This window comes from Triticum urartu, chromosome 7A (genome assembly GCF_056163025.1).
Source record: "Triticum urartu cultivar PI428250 chromosome 7A, HENAU_Tu73, whole genome shotgun sequence".
Lineage (NCBI taxonomy): Eukaryota > Viridiplantae > Streptophyta > Magnoliopsida > Poales > Poaceae > Triticum > Triticum urartu.
In genome coordinates, this window is record NC_141879.1 from 652704592 (window position 1) to 652720770 (window position 16179).

Genomic DNA, 16179 nt, shown 5'->3' on the forward strand with positions numbered 1-16179 from the left:
TGTGGTGAGCCTCTTGTTCATGAAGTTTTATATAAAAAATTGATGTTTGTGTGATTTGGATATATAGTTACTCGTATAATTATCTTACCCATACGTTGTTTGTTATACATAGTGCCATGGTTTTGATATCCGTCCCCGTCGGCCCTCATCCAGGTTATGATTTGGATGCGGTATATTCTCTTTTAAAACTATTCATTGCATTTCATGTTTATGACAAATTATGCCCATCAAGTTGACATAGATATTTGTATGTAGGAGGTAGTTGAACGGAAATTCCAACCGACCCTATTGTCGAGAGGTTAAATTTAGTTGAAAGAGAAAACGAGGATTTGAAGGAAAAATTGAAAAGAATTGAGGCGGAGAAGATGGAATTGGAGTTGCATGTTGCCGATGTCGTCGATGATCACAAGATTAAGATGGAGAAAATGCACTTGAAGATTAGAAAGATTAGAAAATATGCCATTCATAGTGAGGCTTGGTATCATTATGTTGTTGGATCAATTGTTACCTTAGTTGCGATCTTGATCGCATTTGTTTCTGCATTTAAATTCTTTAGCTAGAGAGTTATTTGTTTGTTGCATTTAAGTGTTGTATGATCTTTATGTATGAACTTTATGTATTGTATTAATTTGGTGTTTTCGGTGCTGTGTATTGAAGATGAGCCGACAATGGATGTACGATGACTGAAGCAAACAAGCAGGCGGATGGTTTTATGCCTTGTCCATATGATGGTTGTAAGACTGGTCACAATTACTCTACGTCAAGAACCATTCACGTCCACCTGTTTGAGTCCGGTTTCATGCCCCACAATAATGTTTGGACCAAGCATGGAGAAAGAGGGGTTATGATGGAAGACAATGAAGAAGAAGAGGACGACGACAGCTATCCTGGCCATGGGTTCCCTGAATACGATGATACAACAATGAGGGAAGAAGCTGAGCCGATAATGCGGGAAGAAGCTGAGCCGGCAATGCAGGAAGAAGCTGAAGAAGAGGCATCGGATGAGCCCGTTGATGATCTAGGTCGGGCCATTGCCGATGCAAAGAGAAACTGCGCAAGTGATTTGGAGAAGAAGAGGTTGCAGCGCATGTTAGAGGATCACAAAAAATTGTTGTACCCGAATTGCATAGGTGACAAGAAAAAGCTGGGCACCACACTGGAATTGCTACAATGGAAGGCAGAGAATGGTGTATCTGACAAGGGATTTGGAAAGTTGCTAGTAATGATAAAGAATATGCTTCCAAAGGACAACGAATTGCCCGAGAGTACGTACGAAGCAAAGAAGGCTGTCTGCCCTCTAGGTTAGAGGTGCAGAAGATACATGCATGCCCTAATGATTGCATCCTCTACCGCAGTGAGTATGAGGATTTGAACACTTGCCCAGTATGCGGTGCATTGCGCTATAAGATCAGCCGCGATGACCCTGGTGATGTCGAGGGTGAGCACCCAGGAAGAAGATTCCTGCCAAGGTGATGTGGTATGCTCCTATAATACCACGGTTGAAACGTTTGTTCCAAAACAAAGAGCATGCCAAGGCGATGCGATGGCACAGAGAAGACCGTAAGAAAGACGGAAAGTTGAGAGTACCCGCTGACGGGTCGCAGTGGAGAAAAATCGAAAGAAAGTATGGGAAGGAGTTTGCAGATGATGCAAGGAACGTATGGTTTGGTCTAAGGGCAGATGGCATTAATCCTTTTGGGGAGCAGAGCAGCAACCATAGCACCTGGCCTGTGACTCTATGTTTGTATAACCTTCCTCCTTGGTTCTGCATGAAGTGGAAGTTCATTATGATGCCAGTGCTCATCCAAGGCCCTAAGCAACCCGGCAACGACATTGATGTGTACCTAAGGCCATTAGTTGAAGAACTCTTACAACTGTGGAATGGAACAGCTGTACGTGCGTGGGATGAGAACATGGGGGAAGAATTTGACCTAAAGGTGTTGCTGTTCGTGACCATCAATGATTGGCCTGCTCTCAGTAACCTTTCAGGACAGACAAACAAGGGATACCGCGCATGCACGCACTGTTTGGACGATACCGACAGTATATGTTTGGCTAATTGTAAGAAGAATGTGTACCTGGGACATCGTCGATTTCTTCCGAGAAGGCATCCCGTAAGAAAGAAAGGCAAGAATTTCAAAGGTGAGGCGGATCACCGGACGAAGCCTCGCCACCGTACTAGTGCTGATGTACATGATATGGTCAAGGATTTGAAGGTGGTCTTTGGAAAGGGTCCTGGTGGACAACCTGTTCTGAATGACGCTGACGGACGCGCACCCATGTGGAAGAAGAAATCTATATTTTGGGACCTGCCCTATTGGAAAGACCTAGAGGTCCGTTCCGCAATCGACGTGATGCACGTGACGAAGAATCTTTGTGTGACACTGCTTGGCTTCTTGGGCGTGTATGGGAAGACAAAAGATACACCTGAGGCACGGGAGGACCAGCAACGTATGCACGGAAAAGACGGCATACATCAGGGTCATGCAAGCTACGCTCTTACCAAAGAAGAGAAGGAAATCTTCTTTGAATGTCTGCTCAGTATTAAGGTACCATCTGGCTTCTCGTCGAATATAAAGGGAATAATAATCATGGCAGAGAAAAAGTTCTAGAACCTAAAGTCTCATGACTGCCACGTGATTATGACGCAACTGCTTACGGTTGCATTGAGGGGGCTTCTACCGGAAAACGTTCGATTAGCCATTGTGAAGCTATGTGCATTCCTCAATGCAATCTCTCAGAAGGTAATCGATCCAGAAATCATACCAAGGTTAGAGAATGATTTGGTGCAATGTCTTGTCAGTTTCGAGTTGGTGTTCCCACCATCCTTCTTCAACATCATGATGCACGTCCTAGTTCACCTATGTGAAGAGATTAACGTTTTGGGTCCTGTATTTCTACACAATATGTTACCCTTTGAGAGGTTCATGGGAGTCTTAAAGAAATATGTTCATAACCGTGCTAGGCCAGAAGGAAGCATCTCCAAGGGCCATGAAAATGAGGAGGTCATTGAGTTTTGTATTGACTTTATTCCTGACCTTAAGCCGATTGGTGTTCCTGAATCGCGGCATAAGAGCAGACTGGATGGAAAAGGCACGATGGAGGGGAACAAATAATATGTATGGACGGACATTCTCTCACTGAAGCACACTACACAGTTCTATAGAATTCCGCCTTGGTGGCTCTGTATATGGATGAACACAAGAATTTGCTACGCTCCAAACACCCGGAGCGGTCTGATCACTGGATTACACGTGAACAAACCAGGAGTTTCGCCAGCTGGTTGCAGACACGTACCATGCATGACGCCTCTATTGAAGATGACTTGTACTTGCTGTCCCAGTTACCATCTTCGAATATAATGACTTTCAAAGGGTACGAGATAAATGGTAATACATTTTACACGATCGCCTAAGATAAAAAGAGCACCAACCAAAACAGTGGTGTCCGTTTTGATGCAAAAACCAAGACGGGAAAGGAAACATATTATGGTTATATACAGGACATATGGGAACTTGACTATCGACGTGGTTTGAAGGTCCCTTTGTTTCGGTGCAAATGGGTCAATATGACACGAGGCGGGGTAACGGAAGACCCGCAGTACAGAATGACAACAGTGGATCTCAACAATCTTGCGTATGCAGATGAACCATTCGTCCTAGCCAATGATGTGGCACAGGTTTTCTATGTGAAGGACATGTCTACCAAGCCGAGAAAAAGAAAAAATAAGGAAGAAAATGCATTGTACGATGAGCCAAAGCGGCACAGTTCTTTCTGGGAAGAGAAACATCGTGGGAGTGGATGACAAGACAGACATGTTAGGAGATTATGAAAAGTTTGATGAAATTGCTCCATTCACAGTGAATATTGACCCGAGCATCCAGTTAAATGATGAAGATTTTCCATGGCTATGGCGCAAAGGGACACACGCGAAGAAAAAGTTTCACACCCAAAGATCCGGGATGTGATCGGCTTCACTATCATCACTTTCTTCTGTGTTTCACACCCAGGAGGGAATCTGTGTAATAGTTAGGGTAGCTAGTTATGTGTTTTGGCATTTGAAACGCGAAGAAATTTTATGTGCAAGTGAATTCTTTCATGCATTTACTGATTTTTTCAGCTAAATGACCCTGAAATTGAAAAGCATTTCAAATGAACTCAGAAAAGGTTGAAAGTTGGCATGGTATCATAATTTCACCCACATAGCATATGCAAAAAAAGTAGAGAGGGTTACCGCAAAAACTGGATGCACTTCGTATACAAAATGGACAATCTCTTTCGAAGTATCAGGGTTTCAGAAGAAAACTCATCCGTTACAAATGCATTTCATTTTTTAAATAACCTAAGCATTACCAAATTGAATATAATGATAAAACACACTAATATTAAACATAAGAAAAAAGAATCACTGAAAAATCTATTTTCAAAGTTAAGTTATTCACAAACTAGTGATTCACACAAATTTCAAATAATTCAAAATTTAAACTATTCAAATTTGTAAACTACCAGTACTTACAGAAAGTTTGTAATTTTTTGTACCTAAAGCAAAAATAATCACAAAGAAACTCTAAATACAGCAAAAAAAACAACTCAAAAATAAATAAAACAAAAATAAATAAAGCAAAAAATAAGGGGAAAAAAGCCCACCTACTGTGCCACAGTGGCCTGCATACGACTAGAAACCCAACCTGTTGTTGGGCTAGGATGCAGGCCCGCAAAGGCCCAGTAGGCCCACGGGGTAGCACAGAACATTTAGGCCCAGTAGGCCTGCTTTGGAGAGGAGCTCGAGGGAGCTACCACACTGGGGCTTATAAACCAGTGCGGACACCCCTCGGCTAGCGAGGTGGGACTAAACATTTCGCACCAAACCTGCGCCAGCGCACCCCCTTTAGTACTGGGTGGTGGCTCAAACCGGTACTAAAGGGGGGGGTCTTTAGTACCAGTTGGAGCCACCACCCGGTACTAAAGGGGTGCCGTTCCCGCCGCTTGGCCTGGCCAAAACAGACCTTTAGTACCGGTTGGTGGCTCCAACCGGTACTAAAGGTTGTTCTATATAAGAAAACACTTCAAAAAAATTGTCAGTTTCTCATCTCTCCCTCTGCTTCTTTCTCCTCTGCCCCGTCGCCGCCGCCCCTCGTCGCCGACCCCGTCACCGTCCGTCGCCGTCCCCGTCGTCCCCGTCGCCGCGCCCCGCCCCGTCCTCCCGTCGTCCCCGCCCGGGCCGTCGCCGCCCCCCGTCGTCGCGCCTTGCCGGTGAGCTCCTGCCCCGGCCGCCATGTACCACACACACACACAATCTTTCTGTTTTTTAGTTATAGAATTATTAGAAATGTTAGTTATATAGAAATTTTTTTTAGTTATAGAAATATTAGAAATGTTAGTTATATAGAAATGTTAGTTATATAGAAATATTAGAAATGTTAGTTATATTAGAAATGTTAGTTATATAGAAATGTTAGTTATATAGAAATGTTTTTTAGTAATAGAAATATTAGAAATGTTAGTTTTAGTTATATAAATATTACAAATGTTAGTTTTAGTTATAAAATTTAGAATTTGCATATATGAAATCACAATCCATCATTTAAAAAATGTTACTTTACTTTTGCGGCATATAGTATTTGTTCTCGACGATGCCCGGCCCGCATGCTCGCCGTCGACCCGTTCGCGACGACGTCCTGCTTCAAAGGACCCATGTCCGGGACTGGGCTCCGCCGGGCTGGCACTGGGAGGTGCTACCTTCAGGGGCGCGACGCTTGGTGAGGAAGCCGACCCCGGGTCCCGCCGTCGACCCTCATCTCCTTTGGTGGCGTTCGCGTGGGCCACTTTCGGTGCGGAGGGAGCCGGCCCCGCCGGAGGTGGTACGTTGCCGTGTCAGGGAGGAGGACGAGCATGTCCATCGCTACATGGCTGCTATGGACGTCAGGTTCTCCAATACCTGGCAGGTTCTTTGGGGAGATCACCTGAGCTATGATCCAGTGATGGTTCCTTCACTTTGGTTGTCCACCACCTAGATTACTCTCTAGTATTCGATCTTTATTAGCTAGCTAGCTAGCTAGTGATGTATTCGATATATAATATTCGAGATTATGTATATTATTCGAGACGATGTATTCGAGATTATATCTATTATTCGAGACGACGTATTCGTGATTATATTCGATGATGCTTATTATGTACTATGATTGATTCAGTTTTTCCTTATTAATTGATTGCATCCATGCATTGTAATTTGAATATATTTCTTTTGGATTAGTTAAACAAAACCTATGGCGGACAATACCAGCAGAGAGGGAGAAGAGGCCCTGTTCAATATCATACGCAATCCTCGCAGGCCAGATGATGATCAGAATGAAGAAGATTATGACGGCTCCGAATATCTAAACAACACCGGGGAGGGTGATATGATAGTCGATCGCGACGACCGAATTGATGAAGTCATGAACTATGAACATGACGAAGAAAATGTTGATCTTGAAACAACAAAGACCGGCGAGGTATATATATTTATATACGCAGGCATCTGGTGATCATCACATGTTTTAAATGACTTGAAGATATATTAATGAATCGATCTTTCTTCTTTCAGCCATCCGGATCGAGCAAATCTTCAGGCAACAGGAAACGAGGCCCGAAGAAAAAGTTGAAGGAGGGCGTAAAGTACAATATCGAGGCCATCAAACCTAATGGCGAACCATTAGCGCCTAAGAATATTGCGGACAAGTTCATTCGTCAGTGCGGAGTTCTTGTGAAGGACCAACTCCCGATCTCCCCTCAAGAATGGAGAGAGCCAACAAAGCCACGTCCAGGAGTTACTTTTGTCGACGACAGACAAAAACTTCTGCTTTGGGAAACGCTCATGGAACATTTCACCCTACCAGATCATTTCACAGATGCAGATGTGGAGAAAGTCAAGGACGCTGCTCTTAGGAAGATGGCGGTTGCATTCAACAACCACAAGAATCGTGAATGGGCCAAGTACGTCAAGGGAGGAAGGAAGACTCCAGTATTCGAGGGAACACTAGAGAAGCAATGTGCTCATTGGGACAATTTCATGAAATTCAAGGATTCAGAATTATCTAAGGAACGGTCGAGAATAAACAAGGCCAATGCCGCAAAAAAGGATAAGTTCCATAAGCTGGGGCCAGGTGGCTATGCGGTGGGAATGCCAAAGTGGGATAAGTCTGAGAAAGAGATGGAGGATGCAGGTGTCACTCCAGAAACATTGAGTTGGCCCCCCAGGTGCAGGACTTGGTTCTATGCGCATGGGGGGGAGTTGGACCCGAAGACAGGCAAAGTTTCGAAGAAGGCATGTCTGGACGGAGCCGTAGATAAGCTACTTGTTGCAATAGAAGAGGCTCAATCGGGGGTGTTCCAGCCCAACAGAGAGAACGACGAGCTTACGCGTGCCCTGGGAAATCCTGAACACCCGGGAAGAACACGAGGCATGGGTGCTATTCCGTGGTATGAGGGGTTTTCGGACTGGAACGCCGACTACAGAACCCGTGCGAGAAAGAAGATTGCGGAGGAGAAGAAGAGGAAGATGGAGGAGGAGCAGAGGAAGCTAGACTATGAACGCCTTCAAGGCCTAGAATCAGCGCACGCAGACTTGGCAGTCAAATTCTAGCGGCAGTAGGAGCAGATCGACTCACTTAGCTAGCAAAGGGGGTCTCAGCAGCTGCAGCAGCTAGCGCATGATCCAGCATTGGATAGCATCGTCCCATCCATGCCGAGAAGCAGGGTGGGTTCCGCCCCGGGCGGCGCATTGCTGGATAGCTACCCAGTGGATGACATCATGGAGAACACTAACTGCAAGCTACACTTCAAAATGAAGAACATATCCATGAAGGTGGCGGACGCCCTTGCTTTTACAAATCCCCCCAAGGAAACCTTCCATTGCAACCCGATTCCAGCGGGCTATGATCATGTCTTGGTTGATGAGGTGGTGGACCAATATTCGGGGCTAGAGCTTGACATTCCTGGAGGTGACGATGAGCACACACTGGGAGAGGCCAACCATCGTATCATCCTATGGAGAAATGATTGCATCATCTTTCGAAGGCCACCGGCACCGCGTCATCCGACTCCTCGTCGAAGTCCGCCACCGAGTCAGCAGACTCCCGCTCCTCCAAGTCCACCAACGCATCAGGCCACTCCTCCTCCAAGTCCGGCACAGCTTCAGGACACTCCTCCTCCAAGTCCGGCAAAGCGTCAGGCCACTCCTCCTCCAAGTATGGCACAACTTCAGGCCACTCCTCCTCCAAGTCCGGCACAGCTTCAGGCCACTCCTCCTCCTCCAACTCAGCCACGTCAGCCTTCTTCGCCGCCTCAGCAATCACGGAAGAGAGCCGCCTCAGCTATGGTGCGTAGCGGTACAAGTCGAGGTAGTACTGGAGGTACAGGCGGAGGCAAGTGATTTCAATATGGTCCAAGCCTCGCGCCTCTTCCGCAGAGGCCTTACGACAAGTTCGAGGAGGAAAACGTAGCCATATCGAAGGCCGAGGTGGAAGCCCATTTTGCACCGAAATCACCACCGCCGCCAAGGGAGAAAGTGCCTGAGGAAAAGGTTGGCCACTTCATTCGTATGGCTAGAGCACCAGCTCCCAAGCCTGTTGACACAGACTATGAGCGCCACATCAAGAAGTTAAATTGAGCACGTCTACAGAAAGAGGCGAGCTCGAGCTCGAGCAAATCAGCTGGCAAAAGGAGCGGTAAAACCGTTCCCCAGCTGGGAGAACAAGCGGCGCAATCAATCCCCCCGCTTGTTGTGCCAACAACACATGAGACTAGGCGCGCCCAATATTATTGTGGGCAAACTGTTAACATTCCCGGGCTGGGCGATGCGGTAATAACCGAGGAGAATATTGAGCAGGCTGAAACGCTCATGATCACTGTTGGACAACTCCTCGATATCGAGCCCATGTCTCCGACTAGAGAAGGGGAAATAAAACGGAAATATGTCCGGGGCCAACCTTTGGTCGAGCCAGACGAGGTCAAGAAGCTCCCAACGAGAATGTATGAATTGCATCAATGGTACATGGACATTACCAAGATTTCCAATTGAGAGTCCCTCATGGTGAAAGTCAAGAAGGATCATTACTACCATGAGAAAGCTGTGTCCGTTGAGTATTCGGAACTATTTCAGCTATACAATCAAGACACACTCGACAAATCTATCGTTAGTTGCTATTGTCTGTAAGTGATTTCTTTCTGTAATTTAAGTCTCAAGCTAGCTGTAGTGATCATTTTGATCAATCATTACCTGTAATTATCCTCACTATATTCTTTTCTGTGGTATTATGCAGGATGAAGATTTATGAAATGAAAAAAGGTGGACGCTATGGCATTGGGTTCGTTGACCCAAATACCATTAATGAATACACATAGAAATTAGATCCATATTACGAAAAAAGTGTAGAGGAAAGCATGCTAGAGTTCTTCAAGCGCCTCAAATACAATGAAGATATACTATTTCCTTACAACTTCGAGTGAGTCACACTGTCTTGTACTACAAATTCTATTTTTGCCTACTAGCTAGCTACATGTTTTTGCTTACATATGCCCGCTTAATTAAGACATGCAAACGTGTGTGCATGCAGATTTCACTGGATCTTGTTAATCATTAAAGTTGATGAAGCAATAGTTGAAGTACTAGACTCACTACTTAAGAAAGCAAGTGACTACACCATCGTGAAGGGGATAGTCAACAGGTAATTTCAATCATTTTTAACTATATCTCGGCCTATTTAATTAGTTCGTCATTTCCTGATAATAACTATTTAATAACTCATTTATTCATTTTCTTTGTCGGCGGGTAGGGCTTGGGCGAAGTTCATCAGGGCCACTCCAGGCCCATGGAAACAAAATCTGAAATGGTATCGACCCCAGGTAAGTAATTAAGTAGTACTAGCTAGCTGCCATCTCTTTAATTATCATGCTTGATTAATTATTATCTGATCAAATTCCATTCTCGTAAAGGCCCTGAAGCAGGCGCCGGGGAATAATCTGTATGCATACTACGTTTGCGAGAACATTCGCACGATGGCGTCCGAAAGGAGCAGATCTCAAAGACAGGAGTGGGTACGTTTGTCAGAACACTATTCACAATTTTTACACCATTATCGATATCTAGTCACACAACTAATACACATGCATATTGATCTCCTTCTTAATAGTTCAAAGAGGTGCGGGAGAAGCTCCTACCAGAGGACCGCATAGAAGCAATTCAAGAGGAAATAGCGGGATTTTTGCTCGACCAGGTCATAGATCCCAAAGGAGAATACTATTACCCGCTACCGCCCCCATGAACCACTTCCAATTGTTATCGTGCTCCGAAGGCACCAATTAGGCTAATACCACTGGCTCCGAAGGCACCAATTAGGAGAAATTGTAGATAGCTAGCTAATTATATATATATTATAATCGGTTCTACTAGAAATTCTATTTATATATATGCATAACGTGTACAATATGTAGTATCGTATACCAGCAAACGAAAAAGAATTAAATGGAAAACACAAAATTAAATGAAAAAGAAATCATAAACCCACCCCTCCCCCCAACCTTTTAATACCGATTGGTGTCACCAACCGGTACTAAAGGGCTCCCTGCCCCCGAAGCTGGCTCGTGCCACGTGGTTGCCCTTTAGCACCGGTTCGTGCTGAACCGGTACTAAAGGGGGGGGGGCTTTAGTGCCCACACTTTAGTGCCGGTTACCGAACCGGCACTAAAGGGCCTTACGAACCGGTGCTATTGCCCGGCTCTGCACTAGTGGAGACATATTCGTGTGGGAGTATGCGCTTTGCTGTGGACTATCTGGAATTGCAGAAATGATTTGGTTTTTAACAGAACATCACGCTTTCATTTTGTGCAGGTTATCTTCCGAGGCACGGCATTGATCCGTTCGTGGTCGCTACTCACTCCGATGGAGGCCAGGGAGCATTTGGTTACTGAATCTATCCATTGCGAGATGGTAGCTCGGGATATCTTCATCCGGTTTGGATGGCGGTCATGTAATAGGATAGGCAATTAGTTTACCTATCTCTCTTTAGCCAGCCGGTTGTGGCGTCCCTTATTTGGCTAGTTTGTCTTTCTAGCCTATTTGGCTCTGAGTGAGCTTTTTTTCAGTTGGAGACTTTGAGACCTTGTTGGAACCTTATTTATTTGTTTTAATAAGATGGTCGTATGCATCGTTCTGATGCAGAGGCCGGGGTGACCCCTTTTCAAAAAAAAAGAAAAAAAGGTGCAAAGAATGTAGATTAAATAGCGATGATCGAGGCCTTTTGTGTAATCATGGCATCACAAACATGGCAATTTGGAGAGATTTGCTGAGATTCTCCTACTCCATGTTGAACTTCTCGTAGCTTTCAAACTCAGGGAAAGGATCTAGACATCTGATCAGCCTTATTGCACATGTAACCTGTAGTATTACTGTGTAAAGGTTTTCTCCCCTTCTTTCATTGCGCGAAGCCGTGAACAAGAGCTTACACTTTTTTATGCATGCAACAATGTATGTGATGGAGTATGGTTGGTAATGTTTTAAAAGGCACACGAATCAACAAAAATATCAATGACAAATTAATCATCGACAACTTCTCTGTGATCATTGCTTTACCAAAAGAAATATGCTGATTTGGGTAACTTCATAGAGTGCGTGGAGAAGATTCTCTAACTACATGTGGAACTTGTCTTTCAAAGACTTCTCTCACATCACCAACTTCATTAAGTATACTGGTGGAATCTGAGATTTCACCGTGGTCTGAGGTTTCGCCGAGTTCTAATGTGTATAGAAATACTAGATGAGAATTCCAATATGAAGTCATAATGAATCAAACTTTATGTAAAACTACTAGACCCACGTAGATACTTGTTAAGTAGTACTAAGAAGTCACAAACACATTAGCACATAATAAATATCTAATCATTTTTGGCCCAAACTACTCATTTGTCATTTAGTTTTATTACGTTTGCCTAGACAAAGCCAATGGTAAAAAAAAATCGTTGATTAGATAAACATTTTGCGGTACCAAAATATTTTGAATTTCCTAGTTTTATACCAAGGAAATTGTTTTAGTTTTAATCTTGTTATTACATGCATAAGTAGATGTTTTTTTGTCCGTGTCATGCATGCATGTTTAATTACAAAGTTGCATGCTAGCTGGTTTGTTAGCTAGAGTCCTTGCATGTACGTGTGTACGCTGATGGATGGATGTGTGCACGTGGATTTAGTAGATGCATGTAAATAGGATCATTAGCCAGAAGCGTAAGAGTTTACGTTGCGGTTAGTACGTGTGTTAGTTGAGTTAGTTGAGCCACGATGCACTATCGTAGGATGACACGAATCTGGTGGGTCGTGGCATAAAGTTCGGCCGGTTTAACTGGTCAAATTTGCATGTAATCAAAAGATAAATAAGAGAAGAAAACCACAAAAGAGGACCGCAGTTGCGCCTCGCAAAACACCAGCGTCTTCGTGTTCCTCTCTCTCGTTTTTCCTCCAACGTGTGCGCGTGTGTACTCCAGCCTGTGATCCAACATTTGGTATACAGAGCCTGGTTGTGGCCGGAGGCGAATCGGCGGCGGTGTGTAGCGATGGGGGGTCAGTCACCGAAGAAGGGCGACGCTGGTGGCGGCGGAAAGTACACGCCGCCCAGCAAGAGACTCGGAGCCCGTGGCTCTGGCGATGGGACGACCGCCGTGGCCCTGCCGGCGAGGAGCGTCGGAGTGCCAATCCAGTCCCTGCAGCTGATAGAAGGTAATTATCAGTTGTGGACGGCGAAGATGAAGATCATCGTCAAGCCAATGGGTATGTGGTCGGCGATCACCAGAGAAGACGTCGATGAGGCCAAAGATCAGGGAGCCATGGCTGCTATCTCGCAGTCAGTTCCTGACGACGTGATGATGTCGATCGTGGAGTACGAGTCGGCAAAGGAGGCGTGGGAGGCTATCCGCACCATGCTCATCGATGATGAGTGTCTCGTACAGGTGGGCATCAGCCACTTGACAAGGCGCTTTGAGAGGCTGACCATGGAAGATGGCGAAGAAGTTGGTGCGTTCGGGCGCCGACTCACCGTGCTCGTTGAAGAAATTCGAGCGCTTGGCAAGAACTTGCAGGAGCACGCCGTTGTCAAGCGGCTGTTCACGGTGGTCCCGGATCGCTTCCTGCCGATAATTGAGACAGCCGAGCAATGGGGCGACGTCAAGAAGATGTCGGTCGCCTAGGCCATTGGGCGGCTGCGAGCGTTCGAGGAGAACCGGTCGACGATGGCGAGAAGTTGATGCTGGTCTCCCGTGCGCAGTTGGAGGCACTGGTCCAGGAAGAAAAGAAGAAAGGAGAGGGCTCCAGCAACGGCGGCAAGAACAATAACAGGCGCGGCGACAAGAAAAAGACCCGAGGCAAGTTCGACAAGTCAAAGATTACCTGCTTTGAGTGCGGGGAGAAAGGATACTTTAAGTCTGAGTGCGAGGTGTGGAAGAAAGAGAAGGCGCTCCTTGCTGCTGCTGATGTCGACGATGAGCCCGCACTGCTCATGGCTGTTGCAAGTGAGCTTGCGGCTAAGGTGGAGGTAGAGGGCGGCGAGTCCCTCGTGCCCTCTGTGCATCCATGAAAGCTGAGGTAAAGCGGCTGCGTGGTGAGTTAGCTGCTGCTAATGCAAAGATGTATGTCATGTCAGATGAGTACATGACACAGGAAGAGTTGTTGGTGTATGCAAGTGAAGAGAAGGCCAAGCTGCTGGAGGTGCAGCGCGTGCTCTTCAAGAAAAATGGCGTGCTGCATGCCCTCGTGAACAAGACGACAGCAGACACCAGACAAGGAAGCACAGAGTCATCCTCAACGACACCAGCGGCAGCAACGCCGCTAGCGGCCTTGAGGGCTACCATTACGACACCGGCGACCGCGACACCGCCGGCCGTGGCGCCGGCCGTGGTGATACTCGGCACGAACATGCTGGGAGTGGAGATCGTGGAGAAGGGCAACGAGTTCCTCATGCTGAATGAAGAGAAAATCAAGCCCAAGTTAAGTGCCAAAGAGCTGTACACCGGTGAAGTATGGTATCTTGATACACGTGCAAGTAATCATATGTCAGGCAATGGGAATGTTCAGTGACCTGGACACTAGCATCAAGGGGACTGTGCGCTTTGGAGATGGGTCCATTGTTGAAATTTGTGACCGTTGAACTGTCTCGTTCATTGGCTGTAATGGTAAGTATCATGTGCTCAAGAAAGTGTATTTCATCCCCAAGCTGAGAAGCAACATAGTGAGTCTGGGGCAACTTGACGAAGAAGGATGCAAGTCACAGCTGTATGATGGGTTCCTGAGAGTGTTTGATCATAGGGGTGAGCTGCTTGCCAAGGTGCCAAGGTCAAGAAATCGACTGTACCCACTTTGTCTGAAGAAACTTGTGTCTTTGCTGCCAAACCTGAAGCAGCAGCTGGAACCAGGTGAGGGAGGCGTCACACATGGTGAAGCCACGACAACAAGAAACAAGACCCAGGCGACCAAGACGACAAGAAAAATGAAGAGCGGCGGCGATACTGCACAAGACGGCGTCGCCAACGTCGGGCCAGCATGAGGATGTTGAGATAACAATATTAAGAAGGTGAATGTTAGTTTTAATCTTGTTACATGCATAAGTAGATGTTTTTTTGTCCATGTCATGCAGAGAATGGTTTTTCTACCATGCACCGGATCTCCCGTGCATGCATAGTGTCTCACTGTATTACTACTTATGACTTACTTCACCCTATGACCCTAAATAGGTTCTTTCTCTCCTCATATTCCTCATATTAACCCATGCATTTTAAGTTGAGTATGAAATTATAAAACCATGTATCTTTTGAATGAAAATCTTGATTTCTGGTATGTTAACATATTTGGGGTCTTGGTAAGAAGATCTTTTAAACAAGATCAATTAAGGATATATTTCCATAACTTTTTAAATAATAATTTTGAAACTTGGTGAAACTATAGAATATAATACCCATCAAACTACAAAATTTACATGAAACTAGTTTCACAGACTATATCAGAGTTTCATACCTTGTTTCATTGAGTTTCACCATATTTTCTAAGGTTTTATCATGTTTCAAAAATTAAAAAAATATCAAAATATATTCAAGAGTGATCTTGCTTAAACGTTCTCGTGACCAGGAATATAAATACGCACCTCCCCCTTTAGTCCCGGTTCTAACTGGAACCGGGACTAAAGGCCCTCCACGTGGCCGCTGCCTGGAGGTCCACCTTTAGTCCCGGTTGGTAACACCAACCGGTACTAAAGGAAATTTTATGATTTTTTTTGATTTTTTTTGAATTTTTTTTGAATTTCAAATTTCTGAATTATTTTAACCTCTAATCTCTAATCATCCCTCATCACTGCTCAATTTAACCTTTAATCTGTAATCACCCCTCATCATTTCAAATCATTTAACTTTCCGAACGGTCACCCATCCTCTCACTACTCCAGCATGATGCACGCTTAACTTCCGGGTTCTATTCTCCCTCGTTTCCAAGTCTGCACTTGTTGTTTTCCTGACAATAGTAAGATGTCAATCCTATTAACCCTCAGGAATTTAGCTTGAGCATTAAGTCACACATTTCACTGTTTGAGTTTGAAACTATTGTTCTAAAAATCAATAATTATTTAGTAACACTAATATTTCTTGAATAAGTAGTTTGACCATAGTTGACCAAAATTCAAAAAACTGAAATAATTATTTAGTAACACTAATATTCTTGAATAATTATTTAGTAACACTAATACTTCTTGAATAAGTAGTTTGACCATAGTTTGACCAGATTTAACAAAAATTCAAAAAAAACTAAAATTTGAGCATAACTTTTTTTCCTTTTAGAATTTGAGGATTTTAAAAATTTGCAAACAGGCCGTAGGCGGTCTCCATCGGATGCGGATTTTCGTTCCGAACATTTTGATATATTATACATTTTTTCCGACATCGTATGCAAAAGTTATAGCCGTTTTACATTTTCCCTACATTTTTTGCAAAACATGTCCAAATTTAAGTTTTTAAATTTTCCTAACTAGTAGATGTAGTAATATAACTACCTCTCGAGGGATTTTATTTTTTGAAGTTTTTATCATTTTCTTTTGATTTTTTCAAAACAAAAAAGGCGATCCACCGGGGAGGGGGGGGGGGGTAGAGTTTGAAAATGGGACCTTTAGT

General features: G+C 44.6%; 1 pseudogene; it reads left to right on the forward strand.

Annotated features, from left to right (window-relative positions):
- The first annotated feature begins 12588 nt into the window (after positions 1–12588).
- On the forward strand, positions 12589–14570 carry LOC147961098 (uncharacterized; annotated as a pseudogene).
- Positions 14571–16179: the final 1609 nt, after the last annotated feature.